Source organism: Triturus cristatus, chromosome 1_2, assembly GCF_964204655.1.
Source record: "Triturus cristatus chromosome 1_2, aTriCri1.1, whole genome shotgun sequence".
In the NCBI taxonomy this organism is placed as follows: domain Eukaryota; kingdom Metazoa; phylum Chordata; class Amphibia; order Caudata; family Salamandridae; genus Triturus; species Triturus cristatus.
In genome coordinates this window covers 68,102,670-68,122,561 of record NC_140580.1, presented here as the reverse complement: position 1 = coordinate 68,122,561, position 19,892 = coordinate 68,102,670, and the positions used below count along the sequence as shown (strand labels likewise).

Here is a 19,892-nt window from a genome sequence, read left to right as displayed (position 1 = left end):
TTGTTGGATTTCATTATCTTAGATCATTCATTTCATACAGCGTAATCACTTATTTCTACTATCACACTTCAATATGCCTTTACCTTCTCTTCTCTCCTTCATTATTGACCTTGGGGCCCTTCTAAGAACTTTGACTCAATCTCTATTGGCAGATTGTGTAGCTCCCTAAGCATTGAAATATTCTGTATTAACTGTATGTTGCTAGGGGACATAACTCTCTGGAAGGAAGATATCACCCGCCCTGAGGTAGCAGTGCACATAGGTTCTCTAGCCACACTGGGCCTGGCGCAACACGTCAGTCATGTGAGTCATATGAAGGGGCATCTTCTCAACCCCATTTTTTGTTTCTGACTCATCCTTTTTGGTCTGCACACCTTTTCCTCTTGGCGGACAATCATTTTGCCTTTGTTTTCACAAAGGCTATCTCTGTTTCTAGTGAGTTGTGGCACCTCACTATGGTACATGATAGCTCTCTCTTTATAATCTAACATTCTCTATTGTACTAGCCACCATATTGACAACCATCACTAATATGATTAGTGGATTTTGTGGTTGTCAAGAAAAAGGATGCCTTGGTAATAATTTACTAATGTAGGGCTATCACTCTGCCCTCATTGGCCTCTCTAGGTACTATTAGCAATTCTTTCAGAGTAGAATACATTAATTCCATCATACTCGGAAAAAAGAGTTTATAGTTTTCTACTCTACGCTTAACTGCCTGCCTACTGCCTAGCAGATTTTATTACTAGTTGGAAAGGCAACACATGGATTATGGTTACTACTGGGGTGGAGAATTTTCTGCACATCCCATACTGTCTTTCCGGCTTAAATATAAATCAAGATATAGTCAATGAGAGTTAAGCGCTTACTACTCTAAAAGCTATATTCACTGGGACATCAGATGGGCTGTGGCTATTGATTGGAAAACATTCCCGAAGCCCCCTATTCACTTTGCTGTGCTTCATAACAGCTTCAGGTACTCCCCACGAGAAATCCTCTCTGGAATTGCGCTCCTTTGCCTATCTTTACCTAGAGAGATGTTAAAATAGCCACAGATTAATAATATGTGGTGTAACATATCTCTACAATCAGATCTGACTAAAATCAACAAGGGCCACTCGAATAGGCAGCTAGGATAGACTCACACCTGTCTTTCATCCCTGGGAGGACATAGAAATTTAATATGGCAATAACATTTCCTGATGGCCGAACCCCAGCTAGTCCAGTATCTATTTTGGTTGCGGCATACTTGGTACATTAAGAAATGCCACAGATGTTTGTAAATTTACTGATACCCAAGTGGCTAACCCACCAGACGGGCGACCGGATTTCTGTTTACTTGCTTAAGCATAGTGAGTGGTACACACATCCACATCAACTTCAGGGACGGCCCAGGTCTCCTGTACACAATAGAAATAATGTTGTCTAATAAATGCTTGCCATCCTAAGTCATTACTTTTAGAACATACTCCAAATACGTTCCAGTTAGTTACTCTCAGGAGATTTGGCTCACTTCTCACACGGCCATCTCCTTATTGTCTCTTCCCACTCTGATAATGTTTAGAAAGGTGTACACTGCTAAACCTACTTTTTACTCTCAATGAGAGCTGTAGTTCTAGATACATTATGTAGAACTGCAAGTAGTCAATCCCTGTTTTTTTTTACTAGATTGGTGCCATAATTATTTGTTCTCTTCCCTCCATCAGGTCCAATCCAAAACTGCCCTCCTCTTTTTTAGGAATCGTCTTGTATCTAATCTAACTTTTTGTAGCAATTTATGTAAGGCAATTGGGCAAGGGACACCACCTTTATTTCCTAGCGCTGGGTACTAGATCTATCTCCATTTTCCGCAAACATCGACATTATTCATAACCAATCTTAAGGCTTTAATGGCTGTTCATTCTATGTCAGGACTGGAGGCGAGGATTATGCCTTCTTTCTTCACTTTATTAACATAGCAGCGTTGACAGAAACAAAGACTATGTTTCCCATGAACCATAGGGAAAAAAGTAGTCAATCACAATGTGTTAACATCCAATCAAAAGAGGGTCAACGTCCAATCAGGGCATCCCAGGATCCATATAGTCCTTTGTTAGTGTCCTGTCCTCCTCTTTCTTCGCTGCTGCTCAGCCAGATAAGTTCTCCTCAGTTTCCTTTACTGTTTTGGGGGGCTTTTATTCTGGTTGTTTAAAATGTAATGAGCGAGTTTGTTTTATGTGGGTCTTAACGCGAGCACCGTGAATACATGATCGGTGATTTCCGCTCGTAATTCAATTTCATAGGTAGACTATTTGCTGCTTTATTTCTGGTGTATGTAGCGCTGCCGTTGCGCTTCAATTTCTTCGTCTTTCACTGCGGGAGCGGGTTTTCCCGCTCCTACGCGGCATTTGGCTGGTTGCTTGTCTCGGCTCCAGTCCTCCCGCCACCTGGGGGCGCGGGAGGCAGTGGCAAGCGCGACGCGTCTTCTGGGGGTTTTTTTAACCGTCGTCCCAGAGGCGCGCGCGTTTGTTTCCAGTCAGGGGCCCTGGTGCTGAGATCAGAATGCCGATTACGGTCTGTACTCGGCAGGCGAGCCCATACATCTTGCTCGCTGCCGATTTTGCATCTTACGCTCGTTTCTAGCATTAGTTAAAGAAACACACGGGATTCGAGTCTGGTATTTCCTTTATTGTGCTGACGCCTCGCTGAGAGGTCCTGTACCGGCCGTTAGGCCTTTTGCTTAAAGGGGACATATCCAGCCCAGATTTGGTTTCCCATATTCATTTAAATACAGTTGTAACCAGCATTTGTCCCCATAGGGCCAGTCACCCTGTGAAATTGTGGTTCCTGCCACCCAAAAAATTTAGCTGACACCCAGCTCTTATTAAAAACTTACTGTTACAGTACTAAATATCCTAACTCTTCCACGCTCTCACAATGGAGTATTATGAGGATTACCAGGAGGAAGAAGAGGACCCCCTGGCGGACATGCCTTACGGTGAAGCTTTCTATGAGGCTGTAGACACCTCTTTCTATAGGGCAGTGAACCAAGCTATTTCTCCCCTGGAGGGCAAGCTTACATGTAAAATAGAGCAGGCGTTCCTGCGCCTGGAGCGTAGAACTGCTCCTCTCGCTGCCCTGTCCTCTTCATCCCAGGACAACCCTGGACCTCCCCCATCAAAATGCCCGTGTGCACCGGGAGTTGATGTGGATGCTTTTGAGCGTCTGAAGCAGGCTTTCATGGACAGCCAGCCTGTAAGAGGTTCGGGGGATACCCTGTCTCCGGCCCCCGCCCTTTCTCCAGTGTTGCCGGGTCCTTCAGGGGATCCTGACTCCAGCCTGTCTAGACCTTGGCTCCCGTCCCGACCCTCTCAGGTCCCTCAGACCCTTCCAGTGCCCTCTGATTCACGACCACCTCTTATTCCTTCCGACATGTTGGATCCTAACGATATTGTACACCCACGTCCTTCGGACTGAGTTCCAGCTGAGAAAGTTGCGACTTAAGTCCCAGAACATATCAGACGCCCTCTTGAGAAGGAAACTCGCAATTGCCTTTGGGCTGAATGTCCACGCCCATCCCTAGAGGGAAAAGTGTCTCTTACCCCGGAGATTGACCCTAGAATGTCTACATTTTTGCAAAAATTTATTAGGGATCCCAAGAAGGGTATTGATAGATCTTGGAGGGCGTGCCAGGATAAGCTCCTGGACGTCCTGGGCCCTGCCCCTAAAATTCTGGACATGGCCGAAGAAGCCAAAGCTTCTGGTTCGATGATTTCCCCTGAGACGCTATCCGGTTGGGCTCAGCGTGTGGTGATATTTTTGGGCAACGCTAACTACGCCCTTTCCACTGAATGCCACAGGTCCCTCCTTATCGAAATTGACCCGAAACTCGGGGACCTGGCGGATTCAGAGGCGGGTGCCATTGCCCAAGGGGGTTTGTTTGGTGAACCCTTCATAAAGGAGATGGGTAAATTTGTCAATACTTTTACTTCATTAGACAGGGCCCAGTCCACAATTAAAAAAGTTTTCCCCCGTGTTTTTCGAGGGGCCGGTTGAGGCAGGGGCCGCTCGACCGGTCGGCAGAATCATCAAGCCAACCAAAGAGGCCCCGGACAATATCAAGATCAGTCCAAATTTGAAAATTTCTACCCCACAAGAGGACGCCGGGGCAAAGGCAGAGGCTTCAGGGGAGGAGCGTCCAATGCAAACTCCGGTGAGCGTTCTCCCTTTTTCCCCACAAAACATAGGGGGGCGACTTGCCAGCTGTTACGAGGCATGGTTGACCATCACGCACGACACGTGGGTGCTTCAGACAGTGAGGTGTTTCCATATAGAATTCTTAGGGGACCGAGTGCAACACGTTCCTCCACGACCCATTAATTTTTCAATGCAAGATGCAGCCCTTGTGGACGAGGAAGTGGCTACCTTGCTCCACAAAGGCGCCATCTTGCTTACATCTCCCCACCCGCGCGGTTTTCTCAGCAGCATCTTTTTGGCCGACAAGACCGACGGAGGCAAGAGGCCTGTCATAAATTTAAGCGAGTTCAATGGATGGTTGGTTTACCGCCATTTCAAAATGAAGGGGATTCACCTCCTTCGAGATGTCCTCCGCCCTCAGATTGGATTGTCTGCTTGGACCTCAAAGACGCCTATCGGGTGATCCCAGTTTTTCAACCGCATCGCCGTTTTCTGCAGTTTGCCTGGAGTCATCGGGTTTACGAGTTCACCGCTCTCCCTTTCGGGCTCTCTTCAGCACCCTGGTGCTTCACCGAGCCAGTGGTGGAGTTTCTGAGAGCTCGAGGCGTCAGATTGATAGTTTATCTCGACGACCTCCTCCTGATGGCATCCTGTCCCCGTCTTTTGACGGAACAACTTCAGATGACAGGGACTCTGCTCCAGGATCTCGGCTTTGTGATCAACGGGAAAAAGTCCCTCTTAAAACCGGCACAGTCCGCTACCTTCTTGGGGTTCGTCACCGACTCCATCTCCTCCACTCTCAGTCCACCAGCCAGAAAAGTTGCAAAGATTCGCCACGAGTTGTGACGGATTCTGGCCAAGCAGCAGGTATCCCTGCGCCAGTTGGCTCGTGTAGTGGGGCTCCTGTCCGCTTCTATACAAGCTATCTTTCCGGGTCCGCTCCACTACAGGGCCCTCCAACGCCTCAAGGCGTATTTTCTTCGGAAAGGGTATCCGTACTCTTACAAGGTCGCCTTGTCCGACGAAGCGCGGAGCGAGATTCAATGGTGGTTAGCTCATATGGAGGCATGGAACGGAAGAGCGATCTTCGGGTCGGTTCCGGATCTGGTTATCGAATCGGATGCCAGCAGGCTCGGTTGGGGCGCACGGTGCAGAGATCTTTCCACGGGAGGTTTGTGTTTCTCCCGAAGAACAGAAGTTACATATAAACTGTCTCGAGCTCCTGGCGGGCTCATTCGCCGTGCGGTGTTGGACCAGAGATTCAGTGCAGTCGTGTGTACTCCTGAAAATGGACAATGTTTCAGCAGTCTGTTACATAAATCATCTAGGGGGGACCAAGTCAAAGGCTCTCTCGGACCTAGCGGCGAGTTTCTGGCAATATTGCCTAGACAGCCAGGTTTCAGTCACAGCGGAGTATCTGCCGGGCCGCGACAATGTGGAAGCTGATTTCCAATGACGCCACTTCCGCGATTCCAGTCTCTGGAAGCTGGACCAGTCAGTTTTGCGTCTCTCAACGACCTTTGGGGTCCTTTCACGGTAGACCTATTTGCGTCCAGACTAGACCACCAACTCCCGAGGTTTTTCAGCTGGAGGCCCGATCCCCTGGCGGATGCCACGGATGCATTCCTCTAAGATTGGAGGAAGGAACAGGGCTATGCGTTCCCTCCCTTTGCGATGATCACTCGGTCAACTGCTCAGGTCCGCAGACAACTGGCGGAATTAGTCCTAATCACCCCTCTATGGAGGTCTCAAGTGTGGTTTCCAGTTCTTCTGGAACTTTGATGGGATTTTCCAATCCTACTCCCCCGGTTCCCGGATCTTCTCAAGAGTCCGGAAGGCACTCCTCATCCTCTAATGTCCACGAAATCGCTGTGGCTCATGGCGTGGAAGATTTCAGGGGTAGATGGCAAACCCCGGGCCTTTTGCGAACGGCTGCAGAGCTTATCTCCAAAGCCTGGGCGGACAGTATGGTTAAGAGATACAAGTCCGCGTGGGCCAGATATTCCCGTTGGTGTTTGCGAAGGGGTTTCGATCCCTTGGTCGCAGACGTGGTCCACGTTGTGAATTTCTTAGCGCGACTTGTGTCGAACGGAATGGCCTATCGTTCTATCAACACCTTTAGGTCCGCCATTTTCTCGGGTCATGTCCCGGTTGGTGGCTCTCCTTTGGGGGAGCACCCCTTGGTTTGCAGGCTTTTGCGGGGTATTCGACTCTCTTTACCGCCAGAACCGCGGTATTCGGCATTATGGGATGTTTATCAGGTTTTGAATATTTTCCTTTCGTGGCAACCTAATAGGTTTCTATTCCGAAAGGAGTTGTCGGCAAAACTCACAATGCTCTTGTGCCTAGTGTCTTTCCGTCGGGTGTCTGATGTGCGAGCCCTGGATATTTCTAGTTGGATGTTCACTCCGGATGGGGTGACGTTTACCCTTCTATGGTGTACTTAGTGCCACACGAGAGTCATCTCTTATCCAGAGTTTCCTGATTCTCCAAAGCTTTGTGTGGTTCGTTGCCTCGAAGCGTATGAAGAGTTGACGGAGGAATACCGCCCTCCGGGAGAACGCCAACTCCTCATTGCGCTCCGGATGCCCTTTAAGGCAGTTTCCTCACCCACCATTGCCAGATGGGTTTATTGGGTGATGCAAGAGGCGGGCATCTGTATCCGCCACTTTGGGGCGCATTCTGCAAGAGGGGCCATGGCGTTTAAGGTGTTCGGCTTGGGTGCCCGCTTGGAGGATATCCTCAATGCGGCGGATTGGTCCTCGGATTCCACCTTCAAGCGTTTTTACTTCAAGCCAAAATTCAATATGGTTCATTTGGTTGTGGGCAAGCTTTAAACAAGCAGAATCCTCGCCTCCAGTCCTGACATAGAATGAAACATTTCCTAGCTATCGTAACGGAAAGTTTCAATCTATTAAGGACTCGGAGGCGAGGATTATCCCGCCCGATGCTCCTGGACGAGATCCCTCCCCATACTGCAGTAAGTATTTATTTTTTCTTTCAACCCTAAGTGGGAAGATGTTGAGTATTTGCTGTTCTGATGGGTTTTTTTGAAAATTACAACTGCTTCTGTATTCTTTCCCAATATTGGAATTATACCTAGGTTTGTTGTTTCCTCTGGTAATACGTCCTTGTTTGTTGCAGGTTCTGATACCCACAAACAGAATTCCTGAAGAAGATGATTGGGCTGTCTTTGCGCTCCGAAAGAGGTGGACAGGACACTAACAAAGGACTATATGGATCCTGGGGATGCCCTGATTGTACGTTGACCCTCTTTTGATTGGATGTTAACACATTGTGATTGACTACTTTTTTCCCTATGGTTCATGGGAAACGTAGTCTTTAATAGAATTGAAACTTTCCGTTACGATAGCTAGGAAATTTTTCATTCTGCACAAGTAACAAGGGAGCCACAATTATCATCACAAATCATAAGTCCCACAAGATTCAAGTTCTTGGAGTTAAGCAATCGCAAAGATAGCTTTACATAAAATGTATCTGTAAACATGATCTGTTTAATAGTTAATTAATGGAAATATCAAGGAGTAACTCAATAAAGTTCAATAGAAGAGATTCATGTCTATGTTCTCTCTCTCTCCAGCTGATCACAAAGATAGACATCCTATGCTTCTCTATAGACTTTAGAGCGGAAGGGTAGGAAAAGAAGGATCCCTCATTCTTTCAAGAGTATGGAATTGACCGGCTCCTGGAGCTTGACTTATCAGCAGACTCAGAGTTCTTACCTTCCTTGACTTCATGCTCAAGATCAAACCTAACCCTGCACAATCCCTTTTTAGTAATCTGTCTTTGGTTCCTCCTCTTATTAGTGTTAGAAGTTGGCCCAGTGAAAACGGCTTTCTTCTTCCAGGAAATTATGGGGTACACTTCCATTTTATCCATGGAATGGACAATAGCTGTGGTTTTAGCAGTTACGGCTGAGCGTCGCCCCACTGCCTGGCTCAGAGCCAGCAAATATAAATTAAAACGATGTTCTTGCAGTGTATAATTTACATTTGCCAGCTCTTAGTAGTAAGCCTCTGGGTGATTACTCGGAGAGTCTAACAAGGTACTATGCTCTACTTGATCTTTAAGTAATTGTGTCAATGAGTAAACTGCATCTTTTCTGCTCCTACACTTTTTTGCTCCCCTTGCACTTCGTGCTGTTTTTGGCTTCTTTATTAAGAACCTTTGCTTCCTTTCTGTATAATACGGGAGGGCTAGTTTCCACCTGTTCGGGTCCGTTGTTGTTGGTATTGGCATTTCACCATTATATTCCTTTATTAGTATTAAATGATGCTTTGTTGATTCATAATTCGCATCTCTCTCAATTGGTAGAAGTTGTGTGGAATTTATGGTAAAATGTGCTTCGTCTGTTTGAGACACTGCGTTCTTTTTAATTGTTATGTTATGTTGAGCCCCCGCACCCACGTTTTCTTAACCAGAATCTGTAACATTTCGGTCCTAATCAAAAAAGCATGATCTGCGCCCAACACAAATTTTTCAAAAAGAGCAAGGATCAAAGTCAAGATCCTTTGGAAATCTGGCGTCGAATCTGATATGACCATTACTACAGTGTGTGCACACGTTAGATCAGGTATCGAGGGAGAAACAGATATATCGTGACCTGTGTCCCTTTAGATCACACTTCAAATTTTCCACCCTGATTTCACCACCCAGCCTCGTAGATATTTTAGTCGTTGACTCGATGCTAAATGCCTTTTTGGGCATAACCAGAATATCCGGGAAAGTATAGTCAGGAACTAGAAGTGAGTGGGCCAGTGGGCTACGAGGCACGACTTTGTGGCATACTTCTTTTTCTTCTGTACGTGAGGTGATTCCAAATGAAAGTATTTCACAAATTCTGACGGCCAGTATCTCTACTTGTTGATTCACTCCCTCAACCACAAAGTCGAATTTCTTTTTGCATTCTAGAACTACCTAGTGCATCCTCATCACGAAGGCCAGCAGTAGGTTCCCCTTTATGCCTTGCTTCCTGATACCTAGTTAAAACCGCAGGGGTAACTGCAGTACCAATGGGCCATGTAGTATTTCGCGGTCTAGTTGTCACTCGACCGCTCCACTGCATCCGCAGGCCAGGCGTGGCCTGCGGGGATCGAATAAAAGTAGCCGCCCGCTCGGGCGTGGTTCTCCAACCATACTGCATGCGTGGGCATGAGTTATTCCCGGCGCTGCTATATCTCGCGGGCTACCACCATGAGGGGCCCTGGTAGTGCCGCACCACATTGGCGACGAGTGGGGGATCGGAAACCCACGCACCAGCTGTCGTGCACCTCGCCGCGCAGCGAAACAAGAAATCGGAGCGGAGGATCGGTGCGCGCGCGTGCACACGTGTGCCAGGCCTAGCGGAGTGCACCCGGCCGGGCCGCTTCACAGCAGGCAGCAAGGAGGAACACGGTGAGTGCGATCTCACACGCTCACCCCATGTGTGAAGCCAGCATAACAAATAAGAGAGCTGCACACGAGGCCAGCAAGGGAAACAGACTCTCCAATAACAAATACAGGGCCAAAACCAGCCCCTGCGTAAGGCCCTGCGTAGAGGTTGGTCCACAAGGGAGCTTCTGACAAGCACATATTCCCAAAGACACACCCTGAGGAGCCACTGCCGCCTCGACTGCAACAGGCCCACAGCAACACATATTTACACGGCAAGAGGACTGGCTTTTTCACTCCGTGCTATCACCTCTGATACAGCCATCAGGCAAGGGAGGAGCAAATCACCTGCCCCAGTGGACCAAGTAGCTTCTGACACTAAGCGCCATGTTAGACAACGACCAGGCGGCAGCACCAGGCCAAACAGCGGCACCGGCCCACGCACCGTTCAAACATGTCGCATCAGGAGTCTTACCCCCATTCAGTGAACTGGAAGACCCCGCGACAGCCTCTCCCCGATGGAAAATTTGGATAGAACGGCTCAACAACTACTTTATTGCAACCCGGGAGACAGATGAGGCAGTAAAAAGATCCCTGCTCCTGCATTAAGCGGGAGACAAAATCTTCAAACTATTCAAGCACCTGCCCAACACAGGAGAAGCGGCTGACTATAACGCGGCAGTGGCCGCGCTCGATGCCCACTTTGACCCACAGTTGAACCCCGATTTCGAACGATTCAAATTGCGCCAAACCCGGCAGAGAGAGGGAGAGTCAATGGACGTATCCTAAGCCTGACTTCGTGAATTCGCCAGCACGTGCACGGAAGATCACCAGCCAAAGGAGATCCGTCAACAACTGATCTAGGGGTGTCGGGACAAGACATTGAGAGGGCTCATCCTGCGCCAACCGAAGATCGCGCTCGAAGACATGCTAGTACTGGCGAGGTCACATGACCTGTCGGCAGCCAGAGCATACGAGATGGACCAAGCGCTAATCAAACCCCAGGGACGGTCCAACAATATTAAGATAGAACGTGCAGACACCCTCCGAGCCAAGCCAAGAGGGGACTCGTTCAGGAGTCCAAAGCCGGAAATGGCCAAGCCAAGGTGCGGATACTGTGGACATGAACCACATGCCGCGAAAGACTGCCCCGCGCAAGGAAAAACGTGCACCAACTGCGGGATACCCAACCACTTCGCCACCGTATGCAGAAGGCGCACCAGAGGTCGTGAGTTCCGGAACCGAAGACCCCCAACAAGGGCCGTACGACAACTGTCGGTGACAGAGTTGACGCCACCGGAAAACACCCAAAGGAAAGGCAGGAGATACCAAGAACCGAGTGAAGACTCTTCAGACGATGATGACGGAGAGGCGTACCTGATCTCATTTGCGCGGGAACTCAAACAACACCGCAGGCCTCAGCCAACGTGCATGATTCACGTGGCGGGAACGGAAATAAAAGCAGTCATTGACACTGGTGCAACAGTTAATGTTATGGGCCTCCAGCAGTATCGCCGCCTACGGCCATGCACTCCAGTGAATCCATCCAAAACCAGAATCTATGCCTATGGAGCGGAAACCCCCCTCCCGTTAAAAGGAAAGATTATAGTTCCCATCAAGACAGACGACCTTGAAGTAACAACGACAATTCACATCATCGACAGGGAGGCGGACACCCTACTGAGCAGCCACACCGCAGAGGATCTTGGACTCATTTCTTTTGCAAAGAGAATCCAGACTCACCAAGTAGAGGAGCTACTCAGTCAATTCCCTGAATTGTTCCAAGGGCTCGGACGCATCAGATGTGACCCGGTCAAACTACACATCGACAAAACAGTCGTCCCAGTCGCTTTGCGACACAGAAGAGTCCCATTCCACCTGCGGCCGCGGGTGGAAAAAGAGCTAGAGACTCTGGAAAAGCAAGGCATCATTGAAAAAGTGTCGGGACCGACGCCCTGTGTGTCCCCAATGGTTATCGCGGAAAAGCCAAAGCAGCCAGGAGCCATACGCCTCTGTATCGACATGAGGCTGACGAATAAAGCCAAACGAAGGGAACGTCACATCACGCCAACGATGGATGATATCATCGCCGATGTGAACAGGTCCAAATGGTTCTCAAAAATCGACTTGAATGCAGGATACCACCAGCTCCCATTATCAAAAGAAAGCCGTTACATCACCACTTTCAGCACCCATCTAGGGTTACGAAGATACAAAAGACTCAACTTCGGAATATCCTCAGCAGCTGACGTGTTCCAAAACACGATACGGGAAATGCTATCAGGTTTACCCGGTGTGCTAAACGTCAGCGGCGATATTTTAATCCACTCGGCGACGGCCGCGGTTCACTACAAACATCTCCGCAACACGCTGACACGCCTCAGAGAACACGGGGCGACCCTACACAAGGACAAGTGTGTGTGTGTGTGTGTGTGAGTGTACTTGTAAAGTGCACTGTGACTCCAGGGAGTATCCTGGCGCTGAAGACCGCTGAAGTGCCAGTTCTTCCAGCCGTCCTTTGAGTTTTTTGGGTACGTGTTCAACCAAGAAGGCATCCAAGTGGACCCAAGGAAATCACAGGCCATCAAGGAGGCGCCCGCTCCGGCAACGCCGACGGAAGTGCGTAGCTTTCTAGGCATGGCAACGTACTGCGGGAGATTTATCCTAGGACTAGCCACCCGAGCGGAACCCCTGCGGGCCCTCACAAGAGCAGACGCAAAGTGGCAATGGGGACGGAAAGAAGAAGAAGCGTTCCAAGGAATAAAGGATGCCCTTCTGGGGGAAGCCACGCTGGCATACTTTGATCCAACAAAAAGAACAGAAGTACTCGTGGACGCAAGCCCAGTAGGGCTCGGCGCCGTGCTGTCCCAAGAACACGAACCTGGTCACTGGGCAGTGCTGTCATTCGCCAGCAAGTCCCTGACACCCACAGAAACAAGATACACTCAAATCGAGCGAGAAGCGTTGGCCATCAAGTGGGCTTGCAACCACTTCCATCTATACCTAAAAGGGCAACCGTTCACAATGGTCACTGACCACCAGCCCCTCGTTTCGCTCTTCAAAGGGACGGCGCCTCACCCCCCCTCCGCGTATCGAGAGATGGGCAGTCCAGCTGCAGCTGTACGAAATGGAGGTGGTATACTGGCCAGGAGCCAAAAACCCCGCAGACTTCCTGTCCAGGCACCCTGTTCCGATCGAGGAACAGGAGAACACCGAAGAAGCAGAGCACTACGTTCACCTAGTATCCACGGAGGCCTGTCCCCTGAACATGAGCCTAGAGGATGTCAAAGAAGCGGCCACCACGGATGCGGTATATACCAAGACTCTGCAAGCAGTCCAGGAAGGGTCGTGGACAAACTATCTATGGCAAGCTAACTCCTGGAGTCCAGAAGAGCATGAACACCTGACAAAGATGTGGTAGATACGAAAGAGCTCAGCGCCACAAGTGACGGGGTCCTGCTCAGAGGGCCCATGATGGTGATACCGCAAGCCCTGAGACACAGAGCGACCCAGTTAGCCCACGGAGGGCATCAAGGAATAACCAAAATGAAAGCATGAATGAGGGAGAAGGTGTGGTTCCCGGAACTAGAAAAGATGGTGGAGGAATATGTCCGGCGTTGCCCGTCGTGCCAGATGACCAGCAGCCCGGAAAGACCGGCTCCGGTGATCACCGAAGATGCTTGCTCCATCCCTTAGTCCAGGGTAAGCATAGACTTTGGGAGTTTCCCCGGAGGGAAGCACACGCTAGTGCTCGTGGATGCATTCTCGAAATACCCCATAATAGAGCCATTGGCATCCACGGCGTTCAACCATGTGGGGCCCATCCTAGAAAAAGTGTTTGCCCTGTTCGGGTTCCCCCACGAGATTCGCAGCGACAATGGACCACCATTTCAGGGAGCCGAGTTTGCCACTTTTCTAAGACAAAGAGGAATACATCACCGACGAATAACCCATCAGTGCCCACAAGCCAATGGCGATGTTGAACGTTTTATGCGCACGCTAAACAAGATGTTTCGCATAGCGGGAGTGGAACAAGCGGACCCAGAGAAGCGGCTCCATAAATTCTTGCGGGAATACCAGAGCTCGCCATATTGCACAACACAGAGGAGCCCGTGAGCACTGATGCTTCATGGCCCAAGGAGAGATCTGCTTCCTACCTGCCCGGGGAGGTCACCACCCCCGTTTGAGGCCGAGAACGCGCAAGGCCGGAGAGTCCGCCAAAACCAACAAGTAAGCCTCCGTCGTCGGGCCACACCGAGGACACTCCACACAGGATCCACCGTCCTCCTGCGGGACCGTCGCCCTGGAGGAAATGAACTACGAACCAGGGACCTGGACAGTCACCGCAAACCGTGGGACCATGATAACCGCCCAAAGAGGAGGAGAGGAGGTGTCCCGAAATGTGTCATGGTTCAAGGAAGTACCCACAGAACACCCCAGGAGGCACAACGAGGGACAACCAGACGGTACATGCACTCAAACACCAGAGACCCCGGAGACCGTGCCACTGTCCAGCCCGGTCCCAGAGAGCGGACCTTCCACCAGTCCGCGGCTGCGGGGCTGTCCGCAACGGTATAGTCTAAGACCGAACCCTCGCCCAAGTCAGCGTCTGAAGGACTTTGCCTGCTGAGAACATCCGGATGCTGCATGTAGAAGACACGCAAGTACCACCACCTGTGTGGTTGAACTGTCTGACCTGTTTGAGTTGTGTTGTTTTGTTTCATTGACCAAGTAGGATAGGGATGTAGTATTTCGCGGTCTAGTTGTCACCCGACATCTCCACTGCATCCGCAGGCCAGGTGTGGCCTGCGGGGATCGAATAAAAGAAGCCGCCCGCTCGGGGCGTGCTTCTCCACCCATACTGCACGCGTGGGCATGAGTTATTCCCGGCGCTGCTATATCTCACGCGCTACCTCCGTGAGGGGCCCCGGTAGTGCCGCACCACAGGCCAGTCGCAGACTGTCCATTGAAAAGGTAGTGGGGGAGCGGTAAAGTTCCACCTCATGCCAGAGGTAGTTCAGGGCAGCACTCTGTTAATTGAGTAGGGAGTCCCCTTGAACTCTTTGGTAATGTAGCCATTGGTTTCTTAAATACCCTTTGGGAACTTCTGGGTACAACACCACCAGTGCATTGTGTTTGCGTTGCCATTTTACAATGCTCCATGCGTGACGACGCTAAATAATTCGCTGACAGACAACCAAATGAGTAACCCTACTGGCAGCACCCGCCCGCCCATCCGCGGGAGCCGAGCATTCTCACCACAGCATATCGTCGCGCGCGCGCTGCTCTTTCTTCATAGTTTCCCCTCGGCTCCACTATCTAATCCATCCATGTAAAATCTGCACTGCTGCATTTGTGTTCCTGACGGGAAATATAAATAAATTGTGGACATAACCGAATCGACGAGGTCAGAGGTCAGTCATAGGGGCAGAGGCGCTATGCTGCCGGGAACTGCAGAGTTCTTGCACACCCCCTGCAGTGATAGATACCGTCACCACACGCCACATGCCTTCAGGCGAGTCTGTCTGCTATGTCTGCTGTGGAACTTCAATGCTGCGGTCGCGTCAAGCAAATCCAAAATAGAAGCATCAACCACTGAGGCCGCGACCGCTTCCGAAATCTGAAATAGAAGCATCTGTCACTGACGCAATCTGTGTACCTCCCCTCTTTTCCTTTTTCATTATGGGAACTGGATTACGGCGAACCCCAGGGCTCTTGTTATGCTCTGCATCAGTGCTTCCCAAACTTTTTAGAACCAGGACATTTTTAAAATGGCAAACTTTCATGGCCCACCTAGCTTCAACAGTTTCACTCTGCAGTCAGAATAAGAGAAGTGAACACCAATCCCTATGTTGAGTTAATAAACAGCAATTTGTCAGAAGATGTTGTCGGAAATTTGACCTCTGTCTTTGAAGCACAGGAAATGTGACACGATAAGTGAACATTTTAAAGGCATCTTAAAATTATTGCCTCTTTATGTTCAGAAAATCAGGACTTTTATGACCGACCAAAAATTGTCTTCTGACCCCACGGTTTGGGAAAGACTGTCCCGCCCGTTTCAGCCTGTAAGTGTCTCCTCCTCTCCGATCTGCTATTTTGGATCCCAAGGGATATCTTACACCAACGAAACACAGGTTATCATTTCCTTCAGGGAGGAGTGTAATACACCTGCTGAACACGTTAGATCTAAAAAGCCTATGGATGGCAGGTAACTAGTTAAAGCTAAATAATGACAAAACAGAGGTTTTTTATTTTTAAGTTGACTCCCCCTTTATCTGGTGTTCTTCTTGGTGGCTCATGAAAGAGACATGAGACGAATGCAGGGTAGATGCAACTTCTCCACTGTGTAACTCCAACCCCAGAGTATTATTATGTGCAGAACCAGATGGGCAACTAAAGCCAAATTTCAGGGGGGCTACTAAAAATATCGGGGAGGGGGGCTGACTGAGCAATATGCAGAGTGGAGATGCAGGGACTCTTGAGAAGGGGTGAAAAACAACAAAGCCTCGTTTACAAGTAAATGGTCTTTTAAAGACCTGTGAAGTGCTCGGGTGCGGCTGTGTGTGCCCGGGAAGCTGCCTCAGCCGGGCTGACACACACGAGGGGGGAAGGGGGGCTGAAGCCCCTTGAGCCCAATGGGCGTTGAAAGCTTGACATGGTACTGAAAAGTGTAATATCCTTCACCTACGTTTGCTGTTCACACACAATGCAGTTATTGACAAGAGGGAGGTTTTCTCTTCTCTGTTCACCAGGGGTGAGCGAAGCTTTTTTTTTTAGTTCAATAGCAGCGATTTGTGATGTTTAAGTTTTATACTTTTTGTGAGGCCTTTGAAGTTTTCCTTTTTACCTTCACCTTTGCTCATGTAAAGTTTATCTGTGCTTTACCAGACAGTTTTTACTGCATTACAAGGTGGTGTGTACAGTAATAAACCCCAGCCAAGATAGAAAACGTATGTAGATTTTCTCTCTACAGGTTTACCTTTGGAATACAAGTTGTTGCAAAGATCACAATTTCCCTACAGGTATGAAAAAGCATAAATCTTCTCAACTTTGTAAAGTTATTATGCTTTCCATGGAACATTTCAAAGGTTGCAAAAAACTTTCCAACTCGGAACAATGCTACTGTTGGCGTGGCGCTAGGTCTCCTCGCCCTGGTGAAAGAAGGTTGCCAGTCCTCTGACTCAATGTAGTTTCCTCAGTGTGTGTTGGGCATCAGGAAGAAAATGAGGCATCTCATGGATGTGGCACAATAGGACCAACAAGTGATCTCTGACTTTATTTAATAGTGGTATTATCGGACCGCATCCTCTGGAGGTGATGATCTGGGTTAGAAAATTCTGACCTTTGAGGCTTTAAAGCTAGGATCTATGGGAAGTTATTGCTTGCCAGGAAAGCACCTGTATCTTCTGATTACAATTTATTTTTATATTGCAAGCATATTGCTGACACATTTAGGCCAAGACATGCTTTCTTTTTTTTAATTTTTGTGGCATAATTTTGCAATAAAAAATAAAAATGTAACCATTGCACCAGTTTACCAAGGCCAGACCTACTGGCTTTGCCAGTGTTTTTTTTTTTTTTTTAAATCAACTGAACAACCAATAGGATACACAAATGAAGTATGCTAAGGGTGCAATAGATGTCCATCAAACATGATATATGAAATTTAACTTTTGTAGCCAAGCACCAAACAAAGAAGATCAAACATTTCATTCCAACTCTTTCTAGAAACAAGTATGGTTAAAGCCAGTCGGCCTGATCGTGATAGGTAAGGGGCGAAGCTATTGGCTTTGACAATGCTGGTTTCCTTTGGCAGTGCTTATAGGCATTTTTACTTACTGTTGGAAACTGACCATATTAGTGAGGTAAATTAGTAATAAAATATATTTAAAAATTAAAGACGGCTGTGGTGCGTCAGCAGACATGCGGATACATGCACACTCCCGGTGGCCACCTTGGAATGCTTTTTGTGTTTCTTTATGTTGAAAAAACATTCCAAGATGGCTGCCTGTGCATGAAGCCATCTTTTTTTATCATTATTATACTTTATTATTCCTTTACAGCTCCAAGAAGGCCATCAGAACTTTTTGAATAGCAAATTAAGAAAAAAAGTTTGTATCGGAAGGATAGAAGTGACCAGTCTAGTAGCATTGTGTAGCTGCTGGGCCCTTGCATACAAATTTGGAGAAAAAACAGCACAATTAGGGGATAAGATAAGGAACTGAGCGCAGGAGGTGAGAGCAGAGAGGGACGAAGGGTGAGCAGTGGAATGAGCGGAGACCAGGGAGGCAGCAAAGAAAGTAATGTGCTCCATGGAGTGCTAAATGTGAAATGAAACTGGAACCTGAGACATCATTGTTTTTTTCTCCTATCTGCAGTGGAAAGCTACAAATAGTCCAATTAGAAACGACTGTGAACCAGAAAAGCTCCATACAAGAATAGGGAGAAAAACACTAAGTAGCAGCAGACAGAGATAAACAATAAAGCCATCCACTCTTGTGCAAGAGGCTGACACAAAGCACACCCTAAATATACTTTTAAGCTTGGGATACCAGCCTGTCTGTAACAGCTTAAGTGTCTGTAGCAAGATTGCAACAGAGGTCCAATGCTGCAGCAAAAGGCGTCTAGTTAAAACGAGACCAACTAAGGAAATAGAATAAAGAGAGTAAGATACAAAGGATGCGGGGGGGTCCCTAAAGGGTATGGGTGCCACACTGCAGGCTCTGGGCACCCAGCCTGTGCTACCTGCTATACCCTCATGTAGGCCCGCAGCAGCATGAAGGAGCTTTAGCGCAGGGCTGTCGTGTTCCATGCTCTATGGAGATTTGTTAAAGAAGACAAAGAAAAGCAAATGCCTTTGTCCTGTATTGCTGCTGTCAAGTACAATGTACAGGGAGGCCGTACCTATACCCTAGCACCACAGACTGTTCTGATACTATGGCCATACGGACTGGTAAAACACTGTGGCTGAAATATCCATAGTCACATAACATCTGCGGGTCACTTTAACCTCATGTCCGCACTGACTGTTGTCAGCGAGTCCAATATCTCCACAGGACGTGCTGTCCTGTGTGAAGCCCCTGGAACCATAGGTGCTGATTATAAAGACGTATGGGAAGAGGACTCACAAACTATATATAATAACACATGCTTCTCGGTTGGGCCAGGACCTTTCCCTGCGCTCCCTGGTGAGTGCGTGAAGGACGAGGCATTGCCAGGGGCCGGCCTCAGAAACACAAGCCACAAGGTGTGCGAGAGGGGCCAGCATTTCTACAGGAGACTGAGGCTGGGACGAATAAAGCGATACCAAAGGGGATGATGGACGGAGCGTTTGAGCAAATCAAACACTCACCCCCAGTCAACTGATCTGGGTTTAATCCATCATCATTCTTTTGCTCGCTCCACCACACTAGTTCAGACATGGGCATATACAAATCTGTGTGACCCTGTGCCTCATGGGAAGAGTCCAGCCCGAACCGCCAAGCCATTTCTTCCCTGGACCGGAAACAAGCATCTTGGGACCAGTTTCGGGTTCATAACCCTCATCAGCCAGGCTATCTTGAATCCAGTGGCAAGGGACCCACGTCTGGGCATACCCTGCCAACTTAGGGCGAACAAAGCGATACCAAAGGGGATGATGGACGGAGCGTTGAGCGGCTGGGAGTCAAGCCTGCAGTGAAAGGCATGTCTTGTGTCTCATCCTTTACGCAGCACCAGTGCATCATTCAAGGCAGAGCACCTTTTGACCATCAGCCCTTCTTAGGTGCACCAAGCTAGTGTACCCCTTCTTTTAAAATGTCATTCATAACGTAAAGTCCTCCGTACCAGGAACATCTGCAGACGATTTACAATATTAAAATACCTTAAATGTTCTTTTCACATTTCCATTTTGGATATTAATATCTGGTTTTTTTTATAGTGCTGAAACAGTCAGGAGGCCTCTTCAGGGCACCAGTAAAAACAAATCATGATGATAAACCTTTTGGATTCCTCCATGTGGGTCACAAAGAATATGTGAGGTGCGAATCTTATATTTACATGATTATATAATGCATATCGCAAAGTTTTCACCTGGCATGTGACTGTAAGGGTTGGCTCAATAAGATTGTGATGCCTTCTTGTGATGCACCACCTATGGTCATTTCCCTCCCCCTATTGTTATTAGGACCTGGTCCCTGCTTGCAGGGTCCAAAGATGGCAAGATTGGGTGTCATCGCTGGTTGGTTGGTCCTACAGAAAGCGGATACATAAGTTGCTTATTTAATGTTCTTTAGTTTGGCTAGGGTGAGGTCTCATTCCGTGGTCTTTTCCATGGGCCGTCATGC

General features: G+C 48.5%; 1 protein-coding gene and 1 long non-coding RNA gene across 2 annotated transcripts in view; one reads left to right on the top strand and one right to left on the bottom strand.

Moving 5' to 3' along the window:
• The window catches only part of LOC146866811 (uncharacterized), a 347,751-nt gene extending 340,168 nt beyond the window's left edge, over positions 1 to 7,583 (top strand). Inside the window, exon 4 of the long non-coding RNA XR_014960617.1 lies at positions 7,321 to 7,583. This is a non-coding gene — a long non-coding RNA (uncharacterized LOC146866811). The remainder of the gene's footprint in view (positions 1 to 7,320) is intronic.
• The window catches only part of CHST15 (carbohydrate sulfotransferase 15), a 525,836-nt gene that overhangs the window by 467,179 nt on the left and 38,765 nt on the right, over positions 1 to 19,892 (bottom strand). The window lies entirely within an intron of this gene.